Source organism: Bactrocera oleae, chromosome 4 (assembly GCF_042242935.1).
Source record: "Bactrocera oleae isolate idBacOlea1 chromosome 4, idBacOlea1, whole genome shotgun sequence".
In the NCBI taxonomy this organism is placed as follows: Eukaryota; Metazoa; Arthropoda; class Insecta; order Diptera; family Tephritidae; genus Bactrocera; species Bactrocera oleae.
This window is the reverse complement of record NC_091538.1, coordinates 22,839,975-22,859,075: the sequence shown is the minus strand read 5'-3', so window position 1 is coordinate 22,859,075 and position 19,101 is coordinate 22,839,975. Positions and strand designations below refer to the sequence as shown.

General features: G+C 32.0%; 1 protein-coding gene and 1 long non-coding RNA gene across 2 annotated transcripts in view; one reads left to right on the top strand and one right to left on the bottom strand.

Moving 5' to 3' along the window:
- The window catches only part of LOC106624284 (beta-glucuronidase), a 56,532-nt gene that overhangs the window by 14,262 nt on the left and 23,169 nt on the right, over positions 1-19,101 (bottom strand). The window lies entirely within an intron of this gene.
- On the top strand, positions 1,156-2,768 carry LOC118682129 (uncharacterized). The gene is made up of 2 exons (XR_004977790.2): positions 1,156-1,687; positions 1,901-2,768. It is a non-coding gene; the product is annotated as an uncharacterized lncRNA (long non-coding RNA).

Sequence of the window (19,101 nt, the reverse complement as noted above, 5' to 3'; positions counted from 1 at the left end):
CCTTTTTTATCAATAGAATATATTATACTTAATTTTTACAATGCAATTGAAATGCCAACTGTGTCCACCCTAAGCTCACAGTAGGAAATTCTTAGCCACATCTGACCTAATTAGGAATACAAGCATTAGGCTTGGGATTTTATTCAACTCAAGCAGGTAACTATGGCGCTAACGTGCAGAGATATGCCGGCGTGCACTATTGCCATACTGAGATATCTTATTGACTACCCGCACCGCTTACCGTAAATTTCAAAGCGATGGCACTGCAGTCCAATTTTCAAACGCATATCGATTGGAGTTTATTTCTTTATTACAAATATTTGATAAAATGAATTTCCACACTATATTAATTTTATATTTAATGGAATTGTAATGATTCGAATTAGTCTATTTATAACCAAATAAATATTTGCACTAATAAGTATTGTAAATTTGGGAATATCAGTATTTATTTCCAAATATAGGCTATCTATTATATTTTTATCTCTTAAGTTAATAGTATTGATTACTTACTCCATATTTAATTGAAAATATATGATGCCGGAAAAAATGGTAATCATCGCGGCACAGCAGTTAAGGAAATCGAAAATAATAAATTAAAAACAATGAAACATAAACGGAACCGTCGAGCACGAAACATAACCACAATAAAAACAACATACATATGCGACATTGCATATAATGTCGAAGAAAATGCAAATTCTCAAGTAAATAAGCAAACGAAAGAATTTCCACCGAATTAAAACAGAATTGAATTTGTTTACAATGCTCTCAATTTTCTAAATATATGATGTAGAATATAAATTTAATTTGTACCGGATTTCCACACATATTAGATTTGTTTCCGAACGGTTAACTCATGGATAAATTGATCCGAAACTCTTTGATTTGAGAGAGCGATGTCATAGTCCACATTTTTTATAACATTTGACAATGGTGCCACTAGTGAAAGAAATACGTTTTGGGATTTTCTAATGTACTTCTTGGGTATTTTTCGGTTTTCATTTTACAGAAAAATATACATAATTAAAATTTGTTTAACAAGCTAGATATCCTATATGACTTCTAAATATATGTACGTGTATATTTTAATCACAAAAGATTTTCTAAATTAACTTATTAAACTAATATTAACAAAATATTTTAATATTTCAAAACACTTACAAGTTTTAAATAAGCTGAACATGAACATTACTTGGTTTTTATATACTAAATAAACAAATATCTTTCGATAATTTATTCGGAAGTCAAAGTTTACATAATTGGTAATGCTAAGCAAAACAATACTCTGCGACAAAATACCACCTCTTTCTTAAAATCAAAACTATATTAAATCTCTTTAAATAAAATTAGAAACACACGTCACAGTCACTAGAAAAGCTGATCTCACAAATAACCCACTGATTTCGCAATTTATTTCTGCGGGATTCTTAGTGGTAGTTCGTTGTTTTGCTTCTCATTTGTTCAGTAGCTCATGAACTCGTGGTTTTTTTTTGGCAGCACTGAAAGTTCATGAGCTCTCTCAGAAAGCAAAGGAGTTTCGGATCATTTTATCTATGCTGCATGTATGAGCACTGTCACAGAACCTGCCTAATAGGTTTTGCATGTATTTGATTACGCCGCATCTCTGCTTTCTATGCACTGTGTGAACAAACATTGTCATGCAACTAGCAGAAGAGAGCATAAGGTGAGAGCGTGAAATTTGCATTGGATTTGTTTATTTTAATACTTTTGAATTTTGAAAGTAAAAACAGCACTCGTGTTTCCTTGCTAATTCTTGCTTTACAAGAGTAACATGTCAATTTTAGCATTCTTCTTCTTCCTGATAGTTAACAGCTACTAGCTGTTTAGAAACAAACTTATTTACACCCGTTAGCTTATATTTATTTATATTTTGTAGCAACGGAGAATACTCATATCAGCTGTTTCTATATCGAAAGAGAAGGACGACTGATGACGCCATTCAACGGAGCACACCTTAACCATACTAGATAAAAACTAAAACTATGCATCATTTATGATATCTGTAGCGCCTGCGATGAGCAATGTCTTTTTAAAATAAAGAAATTACTTATTAAAAATGGACTCGACACACTAAGCATTTCATTGGTCGCGGTCTTTATTATATATAATATTTAGTATAACTGAATATGTATGTTGTTATTATTGTTGCTTTCAAAAAACAGCAAAATAATTTTAGAACAAACATGTTAATAGACGACGCACTCCCCAGCCCATAATAGGTATACTGGCTTTATTAAAAATAGTCTTGCTTGCTATAAGCAATATTTTATGATATAAAGTTTTCAACTATATTCATAGTACATGAAAATTGTTACGAACACTTCTCTTCACTACTTTCCGACTTGACGTAGAAAACATTGTATAAATCTACAAGTAGCCAATCCTAAGATTGTCACTAAACACACGCAAAAATATCCCACTTGGTACGGGATGCCTCGAAAATTCTACTACTAAAATCACACTTGGTACGGGTTGCCAACCAATATTCTGCTACTAAAATCACACTTTGTACGGGTTGCCAACCAATATTCTACAACTAAAACGTTCAAATGACAGAAATCTGCTCTAGTGTGTTGCCGTGTTATGTTTTAAAATTAATAACTTTAAGAATGTTTTTATTCCATATTCAAATATTTTTCGGTTGTTTTAATTCCTAAAGATTAAATTTACATAGTATTATTTAAATTATTATTTATTGTATTGAAATATTATTAAATGTTTCCAATTTTATCTTTTTTAACTTACATGCTTATGTTATTGTGAGTAAAAATTCTTTGTCTGTTGAATATTTAAATTCTTAGTTTACCGGTTTAGTCCTGGGGAAACAAACACCCAAAAAAGGTCTGTAACGCGCCTATATTGCAACCTCAGAGATGGTGAGGAAAAGCAATGGGAAAACTTTAGTTTAGCATCCCACGATTTCAGGGTTAAGAGGGGTATGGTTGGATAGAGGAGATTCTCCAGATCACGAATGTATATAACTATTGGCGCCGGAAACGTATAGTTTTCCAGATATTTTCATTTTAAGTGCAAATTGTTACACTACAACCTTTTATTTAAAACTCTGTGTCAAAAAAAGGCATATTCGATCAGGTGATCACGGCTGTTTCACACACATAGGAAAACAGCTGATTCTTTGGCTACTTGTAGGCTTATACAATGGCAGAAAAATGAACTAATCACATGTGAAGTCGTTTGTTACGTTCTCTGATATTACCATTATATATTTACCAGGGAAGGTGAGGTCGAGGGATAGTAAGGCAAAAGCAAAAGCTCCATAAAAAAGCTTCCGAAATAAGTTTCATTGCAATACCAGAGAATGTTAATAAACAGAGAAGGCGCAAATGTTTAAAAGTACTAATTTGAGCTTTTCACAAGGGGGGACATCGAAAAATACAACTTCAACCCTCGTGAAATACACCACGCAATGATGAGAAAAGGCTATATACACAAAGAATGTTCTTAAATGAATTATGCGCTTGCTGATATAAGTACATTTGCATATTACCAAAAAATCATAATTTTTGTAATCTTTCAAATTATGTATAGGATTTTTGGTTAAAGACCCAGAATTTACAACAAAATAAGTAATGAATAAATTCTTCAACACATTTTTGTGCGTTACATGAATAATATCGAATAGAAAAAATTTAACAATAAAACAATGGCTAAGCGGCAGTGATTTTACATTTGTTCCGAATACAAACGCTTACCATCGAATCCTGTAAATCATAAATCCTAATTTTTAGTTATCATTTATTTTATTATTTTACATTTTAGTTGATCTCAATTCTATTACTTAAGTAGCATATTTTACTCATTGAAAAAATTGGAATATTTCAGGAAAATATATTCATGTGTAATATTGAATATTACCTTATTGATACGTATATCGTAGTGTATTGATAAGTGATAAAATCATGATTTGAATTTCTGAATGCGTAAATTCAAATACATACGTACATACATATGACTATATAAGATTAATATGATAAAAGATGTATATACATACATATATTGTAATAAATTTAATCTCTATTATTATAATATAAACTATTTAGTATGAATGTATATTAGGTAAAAACTAAATAAAATTATTAAATGCCCAAATTGACTATAAATATTATTTCGAAATTCCATAATTTCATAGATCTTATCAGTTTTGCATGAATTCATAAAAATTCGCAAAATGATATATACGTATAAGAATATATGCCAAAAGGCTAACATGCAGCTGTAATATCAAACCAAGTCTCTGAGAATAATTTTCATTGAATTCTCAGCTCTGTTCATTCTCCACTGTTAAAATTTCTCCTTCCGAGCCAGATTTGGTGAAATTCACTAATAAAATCTTGTTAGGTTTTGACAATTCACACGCTGGTCCGCAATTGAACCTTCTCTATGATATACGTTCTCTGGCATAAGGCTCATTTCCGTTACGGAATTCGGTCCCCGAGCTGCCTGCGATAGAAGCTGTGCAATAGCTTAATAATGATAATAAGTAAATATATAAAAGTACTATATGCAGTGTACTTAGAATATATAGAAGTAATAAAGGATTCCATATAAATGGCAATTATATATAAATTTTATAATAAAATGTCATATAGAAGCTGCTTGCTGGCAATATACAAATGCGAGGGGAATGGTAGGATCAATTGTAAAATTGAAATTTCTTAAATATTACTGAAGACACTCAAATTCAATTTCATTCATTTTTATTCAAACTTCATTTTCGTGCATTTGTGGTGGGAATTCCATATGAAAACCAAATTTGGTTAACTAGGCGTTAAATTAAGCATTCGCACAAGCGACAGAAAAATGGCAGACGCACTATCATCGAGCAATAATATTCAAGCGAACTCGCGTTATATTTTCTAAGTATTTCATATTACATCGACAACAAATTCATTCATAAGGAATGTGCATCAGCTTTAAAGCAATTGAATTTGAATGGTTTCAGTAGAACGAGAAAAATTTCAATTTTACAATTTGTATCAATGAAAATCCTACCATTCCCCTAGTTTGTATGTTGCCCACAAGCTGCTGCCTCACTACGATGCTAAAAATCAGAAATTGAAGAATTTGTCTGATGTTCCCTTTATAAAGGAGAATTGGCAACATGAGTAATTAGCGAGTTAAAATAATATTTTAATTTATTTCATATTATGCACTATAAGCAGAGAACGTAAATGAATAGAGAAGGAGCAAATGTTAACTGAAAACTTTTTGAGTACTAATTTGTAGTTCCAGATGAGGGAACATCGAAAAATATAACTTCGAAAAAGAAAAATACACCACACAATATGCAAAATGCTGTAAATAGACACAACGAATATTCCTATATGAAAAAACGTTGCGCATACCTATTTAGATTTATGTTTTCAATTTCTATGATATGACAAATTTATAATTATGAAAAGCCTTCTGAATTAAAAATCTGTATTACCGGTAAAAACCCCAGATTTCATAATAAAATAAACATTTAGTAGGCTATTTTTCCAACTTATGTATGTGCGTTATGTGAGCAATTGCTTATTAAACAAAAGATAACAATAAAACGGTGGCTAAGCAGCCACATTTCCACTTTTGTGGTGGCTGAGATCGTAAGCGGGAAGGGGTTAAGCACAATCCGAATACGAACCTATACGTTCGAATCCTAAAACTCATGAAACTGAAATTTTATTTAATTTTTATTTTATTAATTGGAATCTAAACATATCATAATTCAATTACTTTAATAGCATATTTAACTTCCTGAGATAATTAAAATATTTCAGGAAAATATGTTCATATGTTTGGGTTTATTGCATATTCCTTTATTTATGCGTATTTACACAAATGTGATAATCACACATACATTCATGAGTACACGTACGCTGATGCTTGCTTCTTCTTGCCCCGCACAAGCAATGACTTTTGTCCACACTTTTTGCTTTTTGCGAGTTGAACGATCGCAGGCAAGGAGGGATTGGGGCGCACTGCCACATAATTATTTCAGATATATATTTTATTTATCGAATTTAGTTTAAAAACGCTTATAGGTATGAATATATGTGTATTTATATATATATATATAATATATATTATATTACGAAAATAATTCATAAATGCATCAGTATTTTTCAATACAAAATAAGCAACATAATAATATACTAAGAGTCTTCAGTTAGAACGCCTCTGTGTATAGTGGCAAGCCAACGAAATAACGGCGAGTTCGCGCAGACATTGTGTTGTTGAAAGTAACCAAATGACGATTTTGTCGACAAACATACATATATACATATGAGCTCGCATACATATTGACGCCGAATTTTGCGCATCGTGGCGGAGTTGACAAAATTTGTTTCAATCAACAATTTTACGACAATGTCGATCGGCTATGTTGTCTCGTTTGACCTTTTTGCAGTGGTTTGCTTTTGAAAGTTGACTTATGCTCTTTTGAAATATTGCGATTACCGATTGGGCTGCATTTTCATAGCGTCGTATTTAGATAAAATGAGCTAAATCGACAAACTATGAAATAATGATAATAAGTAAACATATAAAAGTACTATATGGACTGTGCTTAGAATATATAGAAGTAGTTAATGATTTCATATGAATGGCAATTTAATATAAATTTTGTAATTTAATGCCATATGTATACTTATAGTGCATAATATGCAAAAATAAAAATATTATTTAAACTCGCTAAGAGGTCATGTTGCCAATTCTCCTTTTTGAAGTGAACATCAGACAAATTCTTCAATTTCTGATTTTTAGCAAATGTTGTGAGGAAGCAGCTTGTGGGCAACATACAAACGCGAGGGGGATGGTAGGATTTTCAGTGATACAAATAGTAAAATTGAAATTTTGCTGATTCTTCAATTTTACTGAAGACATTCAAATTCAATTTCATTCATATCGCGCATTTGCGATAGGAATTCTATATGAAAACCAAATGTGGTTTTTTTTGCGCACTTTGCTTTGAAGCAGACGCACGTTCCTTATGAATGAATTTGTTGTCGTTGTAATATAAAATACTTAGAAAATATGCCGCGAGTTCGCTTGAATATTATTGGCCGATGATGGTGCGTCTACGTTTTTTTTGTCACTTGCGCGAGTGTTAGATTTTTTGCGAAAGACATATTGATGGACATACATATGTACATATGTGTACATATATGCAAATATATTTGGACATGCGAATGAAGGAAGGCAATTTCAAGAATATTCACATATAGACATATAAACATTAAAGCAAGTAAACAACAATAGCTGTTTGAGTTCACAGATTAGACAAATATGCTCTAATATCATCTGTGGTGCTGCTTGTATAGCACACTTCCTTATTGCAATGAAATGTTTTGCCTAAGTTCAAATCCTATCATATTTTTATATATTATACTATTTTTTATTTTTATAACTCTTTTTTATTAAATGATATTTGAATTCTATTTTAGTATTATTTCCCTCACTATTTATATTTTCTTGTCGGAGGTCAATTACTTTCGTTTTTATTATTTCAATTTTTGTTTATGCGCATACCAATGAACATCTGTGCATATGTATGTATATACATTTTGCTTATAGAGTGGTGTAGTTCGTTTCGTACCCTGATAGTTGTGGTGAAATTTTATTTTCCAATTTGCGCGTTTTCGATGTTCCTCCATCGTAATTAACATTTTAGTACTGCTAACATTTGCTCCTTCTCTATTCATTTACGTTCTCTGGTTATGTTAAGAGAGCGTATGTGTACAGCACCGCTGTTATAAAAGCGAGAAATGTTATTTGTTTCTCGTGCATGTGAGGTGAACTCCTTGATAAAATCCTACAAATTGTTCGCTGTCGAACCTGCACCTTCTCGTTCTTTTAAGTTCTCTGGTTGAACCAGAAAATCATATTTTATCAATTTTTCATCATAAAAATCGTTTATATGGCAAAAAATAATCATGCATATGTGAAGAGGCATTTGTATTTTTGTTTTCTCATTCATTTCATTTCATTTTTCTCTTTATGTTGAGAGATACGTAATTTGTCAGAGAACGCTGTTATAAATTCTCATTTCTTTTAAATAACAGAAAATATTACAGAAAATGGTGAACTCCTTGATCTCAAATTTTCAGACAACCAATCGAGCATCATACAAAATTGAATTTGCACCTTCTCGTTGTTTTAAGTTCTCTGTTTCAACAATACAAGATATCTAATTGAAAACTTTAAACAAGAGATAAGATTTGTAAACAACTAATACTTGTATGCCAGGCCACAACTATATATACTAAGGTTTACGTTAATTTATATTCTATAAATTATTCAATACCGTGAAATAATTATTACCAAATGATGACGAAAACGTTGAACCTGATATAAAAATTCACGTGCATTAGACTTGAGGTCAATTTGAATATGATTGATTGAAAAAAATTCTTGCAGAGTAGATATTTAGATTTTGAATTTTATATTACATTAATCTAATTTCAAATTGTAAATTACAAAGTTGTAATCAATATTCCTGCTTAATCTGTTTGATAACACAAATAGGTCAGATAGGTCTCAGTAATCCTTGAGATAAGTTATAATGTACAAATAATTATAATTATTATCAAAATTAACTGTCCTATCTGACCTTTCAGAACTTTTTCAATGTTGCTTTTTTATAAAAATTTATCTGAAATTAAGTTACTGACTTCACCTTTTTAGAAAATGCCAACATTTTACAATAGTTAAACATATATATATTGAAGATGTACATAGGTTCAAACTATCAGAAAATCTTGATATTATTCAATCCCTTTCAACAATTAAATCAAATACATCGTTGCTTTTTTTGACCATTCGAAATGAGATTATGGTAAACCAAATTACGGTACTGGAAGAAAAGAATTTTATAGCTTTGATTTACAACGGACATTGAAGTGGTTTTTCGTTATGTTTCGTTATATTGCTGAGAAGTTTTGACGTCATAAGCCCAAGTTTCGTAATCAGTACTAATTTCGATAACGAAGGGGGATTTCATTGGAAAGAACATACTTAAATTTAAATGAACTAGAATATTTGGTTTCAAGACTTGCACAGAGTATAATATAAGTAGTATTGTAACCGTAAGATGTTTGTAACACCTAAAGCGAATCGGTAGTATACGGATTTCTTGGCACTCTAAGGATGTTGGTATTACAGAAATTCAAAATGTCATTCAGTGAAAAATTATAATGCTTTAACTTAGGCACCAATTAAGTTACAAAACTGATATTTGGTGCAAAGGTTCATAGTGGGAGAAGCCCCGCCACCTAATAGGTTTTATCCACACATTTTACAAAGTACTAAAGCTACATTAACGAAATATATTGGAAACATTTCTTTTTGCGTCTTTCTACCTCTAGCACAATTTGGTAGGAGGTTTAGTTTATTAAATTATAGAAAAAGTTCATATTTTAAACTATAACACATTATAATGAATCATTTTATGTCTGTCAGTAGTGTACAACACGTACGTAAATCTCTATTAGAATTGGAGATGGCGTCGATCTATGAAACCACATGTACACAGTTTTGTATAATATTTGCACATAATATATTTGTTTTGTATTACATATTTTGATAACATATTGTTTTGGATTTTCATTTCAACTTACTTATACGTATAAGGCACTTAAAGAGTAATATATTTTAAATAATTTTAATAAGTAACCGTAAGATTTAAGGCAGACTTAGAGCACAAATTTTAAAACTGCGTTATCGCTCTGTCACCGCGAAGCTACTGATTGTTCGACCACGTTCTGCATGGAATTTTATTGATGGAGTTGAGCCAACAACTTCACCTACAAATACACAGTTACCCGTTCATGTTCATAAGTTGATAATCGTTAGCATAATTTGGAAAGCGACAAACTGAATGTGAAAATGCAAGTCTGGATCACATTTGAATTTAGTGGGCGCCTTGGCACAGCGCGTAATTTTCATTTTCACCTTTTTTATCAATAGAATATATTATACTTAATTTTTACAATGCAATTGAAATGCCAACTGTGTCCACCCTAAGCTCACAGTAGGAAATTCTTAGCCACATCTGACCTAATTAGGAATACAAGCATTAGGCTTGGGATTTTATTCAACTCAAGCAGGTAACTATGGCGCTAACGTGCAGAGATATGCCGGCGTGCACTATTGCCATACTGAGATATCTTATTGACTACCCGCACCGCTTACCGTAAATTTCAAAGCGATGGCACTGCAGTCCAATTTTCAAACGCATATCGATTGGAGTTTATTTCTTTATTACAAATATTTGATAAAATGAATTTCCACACTATATTGAATCTTTAATGTTATTCTACATTTTTGTAGGAGTGGTTTTACGATTATCGCTGACGAACTATATGCGTGTACCGCACTCAAAGGCAGACTAATCATTCAGTTTAGTTGCGGCTTAATTGCACTTTCTCCCATGGCGTGGCTTTTCATCACAGTGGATGTAGTGCAGAGCCGCAAATTCTAGTATGAACTCAATCCAATCGACACTCACATTTTTATGCTGACCGTAACTTGGAGTACACAACTGCCCTAAAAATGCCTCCTCCATAGACGTATGAATGTGTACGCGTGTATTTGCACTGGGTGCCCACTGCAGCCACATGACAGGCTGAATAAATGATAAGCGATATACAAATTACAAACATAGAGAGTAGTCTACTTTTTTTAATTGAATTAAATAAATTAATCGCATAACTGGACCAGCATCAACTTTGAAACCAGATGCCCCCTACTTTTCTTTCAGTGTATCGGATATTACGTATTTGATTAAATATACTATGCCTACATATATTTTTATACTATTGCAACATGTTGCTACAGAGTATAATAGTTTTGTTCACCTAAAAATAACCGAGTTAGATATAGGGTTATATATATAAATGATCAGGATGATGAGACGTGTGAGAAATCCGACTGATTGTCTGTCTGTCCAACTGTCTGTCTGCGCAAGTGATATCTTGAGTAAACATTGAAATATTTTAATGAAACTTGGTACACGTGTTCCTTTGGAAAAAAAGTGAAGACGAGTTCATAGATGGGTTTATGGGTCGGACCACTGTCACGTCCACAAAACGCCATTAATGGAAAATCTATAAATTGCCATAACTAAGAACTAACTAAGATATAGAAGGCATAACGGATCGCAGTAGCAAGGGGTACCTGTGTACATATCTCCGAAACCATTTAAGCTAAAATAAAAAATTTCACTCAGAACAAATTCCGTAAGCACTTCTTCCAACGCTGTAATAATTGATATAAAGATATAAATGTATTTTTAAAAACTACTTAAAGCGCGATAAATCAATAACTAGATACTCCAGAGATATGAAATTTTACCCCCGAGATGGTATGAGAGGACTTAAGCGCCGCGGTCAAAATTGGATGACGAGCGTGGCTCCCCGAATAATGCCTTTGAAGTAAAACTGTTCAATCCCCTAAGTACCGAGTATGTGTACCCCAGTGCCTGTAGTTGACTTTTTACCGAAAATATCGGTCAATGTGTGAGATACATAATTGAAATTCAGAGAGGATCCTTTCCTGATAATGTCTGTATATCAAAAATGGATTGAATCGGGTCAATTCTTCCCTTAGCCCCCAACTACGTAACGGAAATATCTTCGAATTTCTGGCTGACATTATACATTATCGGCCAATATGTGAGTTATTTTAATGAAATTTAGAAAGTTAATATCATATATGTACATACATATATGCATCTCATTTGAAGGTGTTTAATAATTATAAGTTTAGTGGACGCGAACTAAATGCTATCTTTTAAAAATAATTTAGTCTAAATTAATGATATTTAAATAAGAAAGAAAATTTTTTAGGAAATAAAAAATTCGCAATACTTTTTGAACAAACATCGTATATTCAAATCATTCTCAAATGAGTATATGTATGTGACATAAACTCAACTGGATAGGCTAAATTTTATATATGTATATTTGGTTGATGAGGTAAACGTCAACCAAAGGATTATAATTCAATATTAGATATAAGAGGCTTAGAACAAGGTCTAGACCAATTTCATTCATTTTCAGCGCTAAACCACATTATTTTTTAGAAAAATTGTTCACGTAATTTCATTAAAATATCAGTGAAGATATTACGTCAAACAAAAAAGTTTCCCATACAAGGACTTGCTTCCGATTGTTCAGTTTGTATGGCAGCTATAAGCTATAGTGTCCGATATCGGCCGTTCCGACAAATGAACAGATTCTTAGTGAGAAAAGGGCAGGTACAAAATTTCAGATCGATAGCTTAAAAACTGAGCGACTAGTTTGCATATATACAGACGGACGGACTATGGACACCATAGGGCTGTAAAATGTCTCTAAAGATGCACATGTTACATTCTCATTTAGATAAATTTAAAGATAATACGGGAGCTTATTCAAACAAGGACAAGGAGAACGCTTTCATCAAGATATAATGGAATTTGAGAGGCGTTACCACAGCCAGCATACTGATAGCATGATTGGAGACAATAATGGGGGGTTAATAAGAGAAACTTCTACGTAACAATACAATACAATGAATCCTAAATGGATGATCGGTATCTTTTCTTAAATTATTTACTGTACATACATATATGATGAATTTAAAATTGATTTGAAAAATTTGATTGAATTAAAAACTATTTTATATTCGTATTTTGCGGCATAAAGGCAACCAAAATAAAGTATGAATAACTCGTGCGCAAAAATGATACCACCAGCAGTGTTCACATTTTGGAGTGAGGCGATTATCGCACCAGTAGCGTAGAATTATCGTACATGAAACGAAATTATCGTACTTTCAAAAAGAATGACTATAATTATTTTAATTATTGCTAATTTTTGCAATTTTTCTTGGAGGTGTAATGTCCAAATCAACATCAGTTGGTTTAGTATTATTTATTTCTTCGGAATCTTCACGTAAAGAACTAATTTTTCACTTTACAGCTACAGAGTGAAAATGATATGAATTAAAGTTTTCGATATGCAAAGTCTGTGAAGTATGAACATAATCGAAATCAAACCACAATACCGATATTATTTGTTCGTTGAACGAACCAGTAGATGGCGTTGTGAGCAAAAAGACGGAAGAAATATTTGCTAGCAGTTAGAGCCAAGAGCTCGCGCCTTCTCCTCTTTTTTCCTATAAAAAAAAATCGCCCAATTGTCTGCGAGGGTAGAAATAAGATACATTTTTAATGCATCATAATGAAAATTATCGTACAATCTGCGTACGATAATGATATTATATCGTACATCGTACGTAGGCATGAAATTATCGCATATGTACGATAATTATCGTACGGTTGTGATCATTGACCACCAGTGTTATAGGTCGCTCACTTAGCCTCATTACTATAGTTTGCTTCATATCCGAGATATTGGTGCTAAAATCAACTTAGCTAACTCAAATAAGATATATGTATGACCATATCTGATATAAACTCAACCAAAGAGACTAAATTTAATAAATTGGGTATCTTTATATATGTATATATAAAGACGGATGTGTATATTATGAAATCGATAGACTCAGAAACTATCTGATCGATCATTATGAAAGTTGGTATGCATATGTACTTTTTCGTGGAGAAGGTTTTTATGCTATCCCCATTGACGCAACTTAGACTGTCTTAGTGGACTTATGAACATACGAGAAATGCTTCCTAAGTACAGTAATGATGATATAATGAAATATTTAATAATAAACAGGAGTATTACAATATATTATAAGCCCCGAAACGACTAGACCGATTTCAATGAAATTTTCCGACGATCTTTAAGTGGGCCATCTTGATCGAAATTGGTCGAGCAGGTTCTGGGATATAGGAATTTATCTAAAATTGGGCGGTATCACACCCATTTTCCAATTTTGATACCGGCTCCTATGACGCCCTTTCATATCATCTTTTTGTACAATTTAATGTGTCTGACGTATTTTTTTATACTCTCGCAACAAGTTGCTACAGAGTATAATAGTTTTGTTCACCTAACGGTTGTATCACCTAAAACTAATCGAGTTAGATATGGGGTTATGTATATATTATATAATTGATCAGGATGAAGAGACGAGTTGAAATCCGCTGATTAATTCAAAACAAATATATTGACATAACTAAGCTCCACAATAAGATACAAGACTATTATTTGGTATACAGGATCACATTAGGGAGTTTAAAATTTTTTTTAAAAGTAGGCGTAGTCCCGCCCCCTAATAATTTTAATAGCATATCTCCTAAACCGCTAAAACTATAATAACAAAATACCCTGAGAACAATTTTTTTAACACCATAGTATCGACAGTAATAATAGAAAATGGGTGAAACCGGGTGACAACCCCGCCCACTCCCATTATAACGGTAATGTTAAAAAATACTAAATACGCGATAAATCAAGTACTAAACTCGCCAGAGACATTAAAATGTATCTCTGGGATGGTATGAAATGATTTTATAGGAACTGCGTTCGTAATTCTATATCTTGGGATATGCTTAACTGATTTCAACCAAATTCGGTACATAACACAAATCGGATTACAACCACGCCTATTTCCCATATAACACCATTTTAACTTCCATCTGATTCTTTCCACTATGCAAATCAAGTAACAATGATTGTATCGGGGTAAAATTTTACGTGAATAATGTTTTTAAAGTATTTCACTTTGTGATCAAAAATTGTCTAAATAACTGAGGCAACAGTTATACTTCTAATTATTAAAATATATAAAGAAATCTCAAACGAGATTATAAAATGTTATGTTACATCCGAACTTAGCCATTGTTATTTTTAGTTTTCAACATAACTGTTATATGGAGAGTGGGTGTGGATTTTATCTGATCTCACTCATTTTGACACTGTCGGAGGCTGTGTAAGCCGAAAATATTTTTTCTGAGCTAATTTTGGGTGATATAGCTTTGTATGGGTGTGAGATATGTACATTAGACCAATTGGGTCGCCCTACGCCCACTTTTTTAAAATTTTCAGCCCACAGGTGTCCCTTACTAATGCCATTCCTTGTACCAAATTCCTATATTATGTCTTGATTTGGAGTTTAGCTGTAGCATTTTACAAGTTTTCGCTTAATGTCATTTTGTGGGTGCCAACTGAGTTTATCGCTTGCACTGACAGATGGACGGACAGACGGTCACTCGGAATTCAACTCGTATTATTATCCTGATCAATTATATATATATATGGTATATATAACCCTATATCTATCTTGATTTGTTTTAAATGATAATGATAATAGAATTTAACACTCATTATTATTCGGTCTTAGACGCACTTAGTTTCATTACAATTGTTTTGCTTTATGTCTGAGATATTTATAATATTTATATTAAAGGATGACGACGATTTTCAGTTTCCAGAGTGAAATGATGGAAGCAGTATACATATATTAACACATATTGACGCGAAAAATCAGGCTTATAGCAATTGAGCAGCTTCAAACAATGCTCACAATCAATCCAAACAATGTTGGTCCATTTAAAAATTAGTTGTTGAAGAAAAATGCGGGGTCAAACTAATTGAACCTTTTTTCATTAATGAAATGTTCCATTAGTTATGCATAAGAAAATATATATGAACATGTGCATCGCCTTTAGTATTTCACTAATTAAGTACACGAAATGCGGAGTTGAATTTGAAGAAATTGTAATTGCAGTGAAATCACAAGTAGTGCAGGCTGCATTCCATAAGTACAATAACCCATTAACGAATTGTATATACTCGTACATAGAGCGGGTTGATTTACAGGGTGCCAAAAAAAGGAAAAATTGCGTATAAGGGAAATGTTCTATTGATCATTCTGAACATCTTTGCTTAAGAGAAAATGGGTCTAAAACTGGTCTCAAAATTTCTGCACCAGTTTTTGAGATATCCGAACTAAATTTAATACATAAGTAAATTTTGAGATTCTATTGATCATTTGTCGGAAATGGCCAGATCGGAAGACTATATCATATATCTTCCATATAACCGATTATTCAGTTATTTTACTTTCCGGCTGCCTGCCTTTAATTATAAACCCAAGAGCTCGTAATTTTGGAGAGTAAAAATCATATTACGGATCATTTGGCTGTCACCGCTGAAAATATTTTATCAGCACGTGGAACAAAGTTTATATTAGTTTTCTTCGAATCGCCAAGCGTTAGAGAGTAGCAAATCGAATATGCGCATAGTGTTATGATTCTTTCTTATATTCGGTTTTAGTTTTGTTTCCTATAAGTTACTTAAATTGATTTTAAGGGCTGTTTTCTCAATACTCGATTAATATTGTTCTTAAACTCTGGTAGCTTAACTGGATGATACCTTTAACTGTCAAAACCGTTTTCACCAAGTTATGGTTAGCTTACTTACAGATAGTTTGATTATTGTAAATATGTGTGGAAAACAGTTCACAAAACTTGCATTGTAAACACGCAAAACTGTTTAAACGTCATAAGCCATGTAAAATAATTTAAAAACAAGTAAGGCAGAGCTAAGTTCGGGTATAACCGAACATTTCATACTTTTGCAACTTACCAGGAAAGAATACTACATTCACTATTCGACAAAATCGTGAAAGAATTACAATCTAATTTTTATCTTACTAACTTATATTATAGGTCATAAGCTAAATCAGTTATAAAACTATATTTTACTTCCCGTCAGCGAAAATTATATTAAAATGATCCTCGAATAATAAATATCTGACATGAACTCAATCGAAGAGGCTTAGTTTAATATATTTATATAATGTTCAAAACGTCAACCAGAGGATTAGAATTTATTTCATTAGAGATATGAGGTTTGGACCAAATCACATGATTTTTAAGAAAGCTTGTGCACTTAATTTTACTAAATATCACACATTTTGACCAACCTAAACGCTCTGGGCTGATTGCACAAATTCTTGACATTGCTCAGATATACTCGAGAACATATTTTCAAGCAATTTTATAAATAAATATATAACTCACATACTCACCGACATATCCGGCAAAAGATTTGTTAAAATAACTAAAATCATTACCTTTAGTATATAGGAGTTTGGGTAATTCGTGGACCAATTTCAAATATTTTGAATTAATTTTGCTAAATTATCTTACATATCGACCGATATAAACGGTAAAAAGCCAATTATTAGGTATATGGGAGATAGGGGAGTAATGACCCGATTTTATCTATTTTTGGCATTACTACATATTGTTAACAGAAAAAGATGCTCTCGGAGTTTTATTTATTTAATTTTATTTTTAATTTTATAATATACCAACACCAATATATAAGTACTTGTATAAGGAGTAAAGTCGACCGTATGTGAGAAAACTATGATATTAATTATATGGGGTCTAAGGCAAGTTTTCACCCTATTTTATCCATTTTAGGCACAAAGAAACAGCGTTATTAGAAAACCACTCTCTCTCAATTTTATTAAGATAACTTACATATTTGCCGATTATGAGGCATAAAATCAGCTGTAAGTTCGAAAATCTTTTTACTAGGCATAGTAGGGAATTATTGATCCGATTCAACCTACTTTGGACGATTTGAACAATTTTTGGTCATAAGATTGCGCACAACAAACGCACTATTCGTGTAAAGTTTTATCCAAATACATTGATTCGTTCTTGATTTGTACACGGGAAAGTGAAAGAATCCTATGGAATTTAAAGTTTTGTTAGATGGGAAGTAGGCGTGATTTGTGTTTGATTTCTCCCATTTTCGCAGTGAGTTGTAGAAATATTAGGATAATGTTACCTATCGAATCGGTCGAGAAGAACCCGAGATATGGGTTTTCACCTAAAATTGGGCGGTGCCGCGCTCATCATCCAAATTTAACACTGGCTTCTGATAGCCCTTTCGTACCATCTTGGGTGTAAAATTTATAATATAATATGTAAAATGTAAAAACATATAAATTTATAGATTTATCGCCCAGAGCGATGTTGGTTATTATAGCATGAATTGTTTGGGAGATATGCACATTAAACTTATTAGAAGGTGTTGGGTTTTACGGAACATGTGTACCGAGTTTCATCAAGATATCTCAATTTTCACCTAAATTATCGTTTATACGGATGGAAGGATGGACAGACAGATAATCACTGGGAATTCAACTAGTCTAGTCATCCTGGTCATTTACATTACACCATATCTTTCTCGATCAGTTTTATATGAAACAAAAGTAAGTAAACAAAACTACATATTATATTCTGTAGCAACATGCTGTATAAGCAACAATATAAGAAATCGTATTTCCAACTTTACTTCTACGGTATGCGAAATCTAATCCTACTTTTCCAAAAAATGTACATAGCGTAGAAAAATGCACAAGATAAGATGTGTGAAAAAAATAAATTTGTATTTTCATTTGTCCTTTGAACCATTAACAGTAGGAAAAGAGACCTAAACTATGCAAAACAAAACTTGGTAGCATTGAAGATAGCAGTTGCACCACTTTAATGAGGTATCTTGTACGAATGTTTTTGCTTTCACATGTAATAGAAAAATAGCGATTGGAAGACAGCTCTTTTTTCTAAACCTTTATTCGCACCACCTAAGAAAAATTACGTACACCACACCCTGAGTACCCAGGACTCACATTTGTTCTAAAAAAACATCAAAGTTATTATTTTTTTTAATTGAAAAGTACATTATATTTAATTGAAAAGTACATTTCAAGTTCTTTTATCATTCAATAATACAAAAAAAAAATGTTTAAACGTCATATAACTTTAATTTTTGTGATACTTTTCTGAGTTCAAATAAAACTGTTAAAAAATAAAGACTTTAAGCTAAACGAAATTAAATTATAAAAATAATGAAAGGTAATCAAAGAATTTTATATATTTTACTTAAACATATCCTATTTATAAAAGTAGGAAAACTCGGGCAACGTGTTGAATTACTCAATCGAAGCTCATAATTTTATATCAGATGAATGACCGATAAGAGTTGGTGTACCTCAAAAGTGTGTTCTAGGTCCAATTCTATATATCTTATATACAGCAGACATTAAAACTGGTAATAACGTAATGACATCGACATTTGAACAAAAGTAAAAGCATGTTAC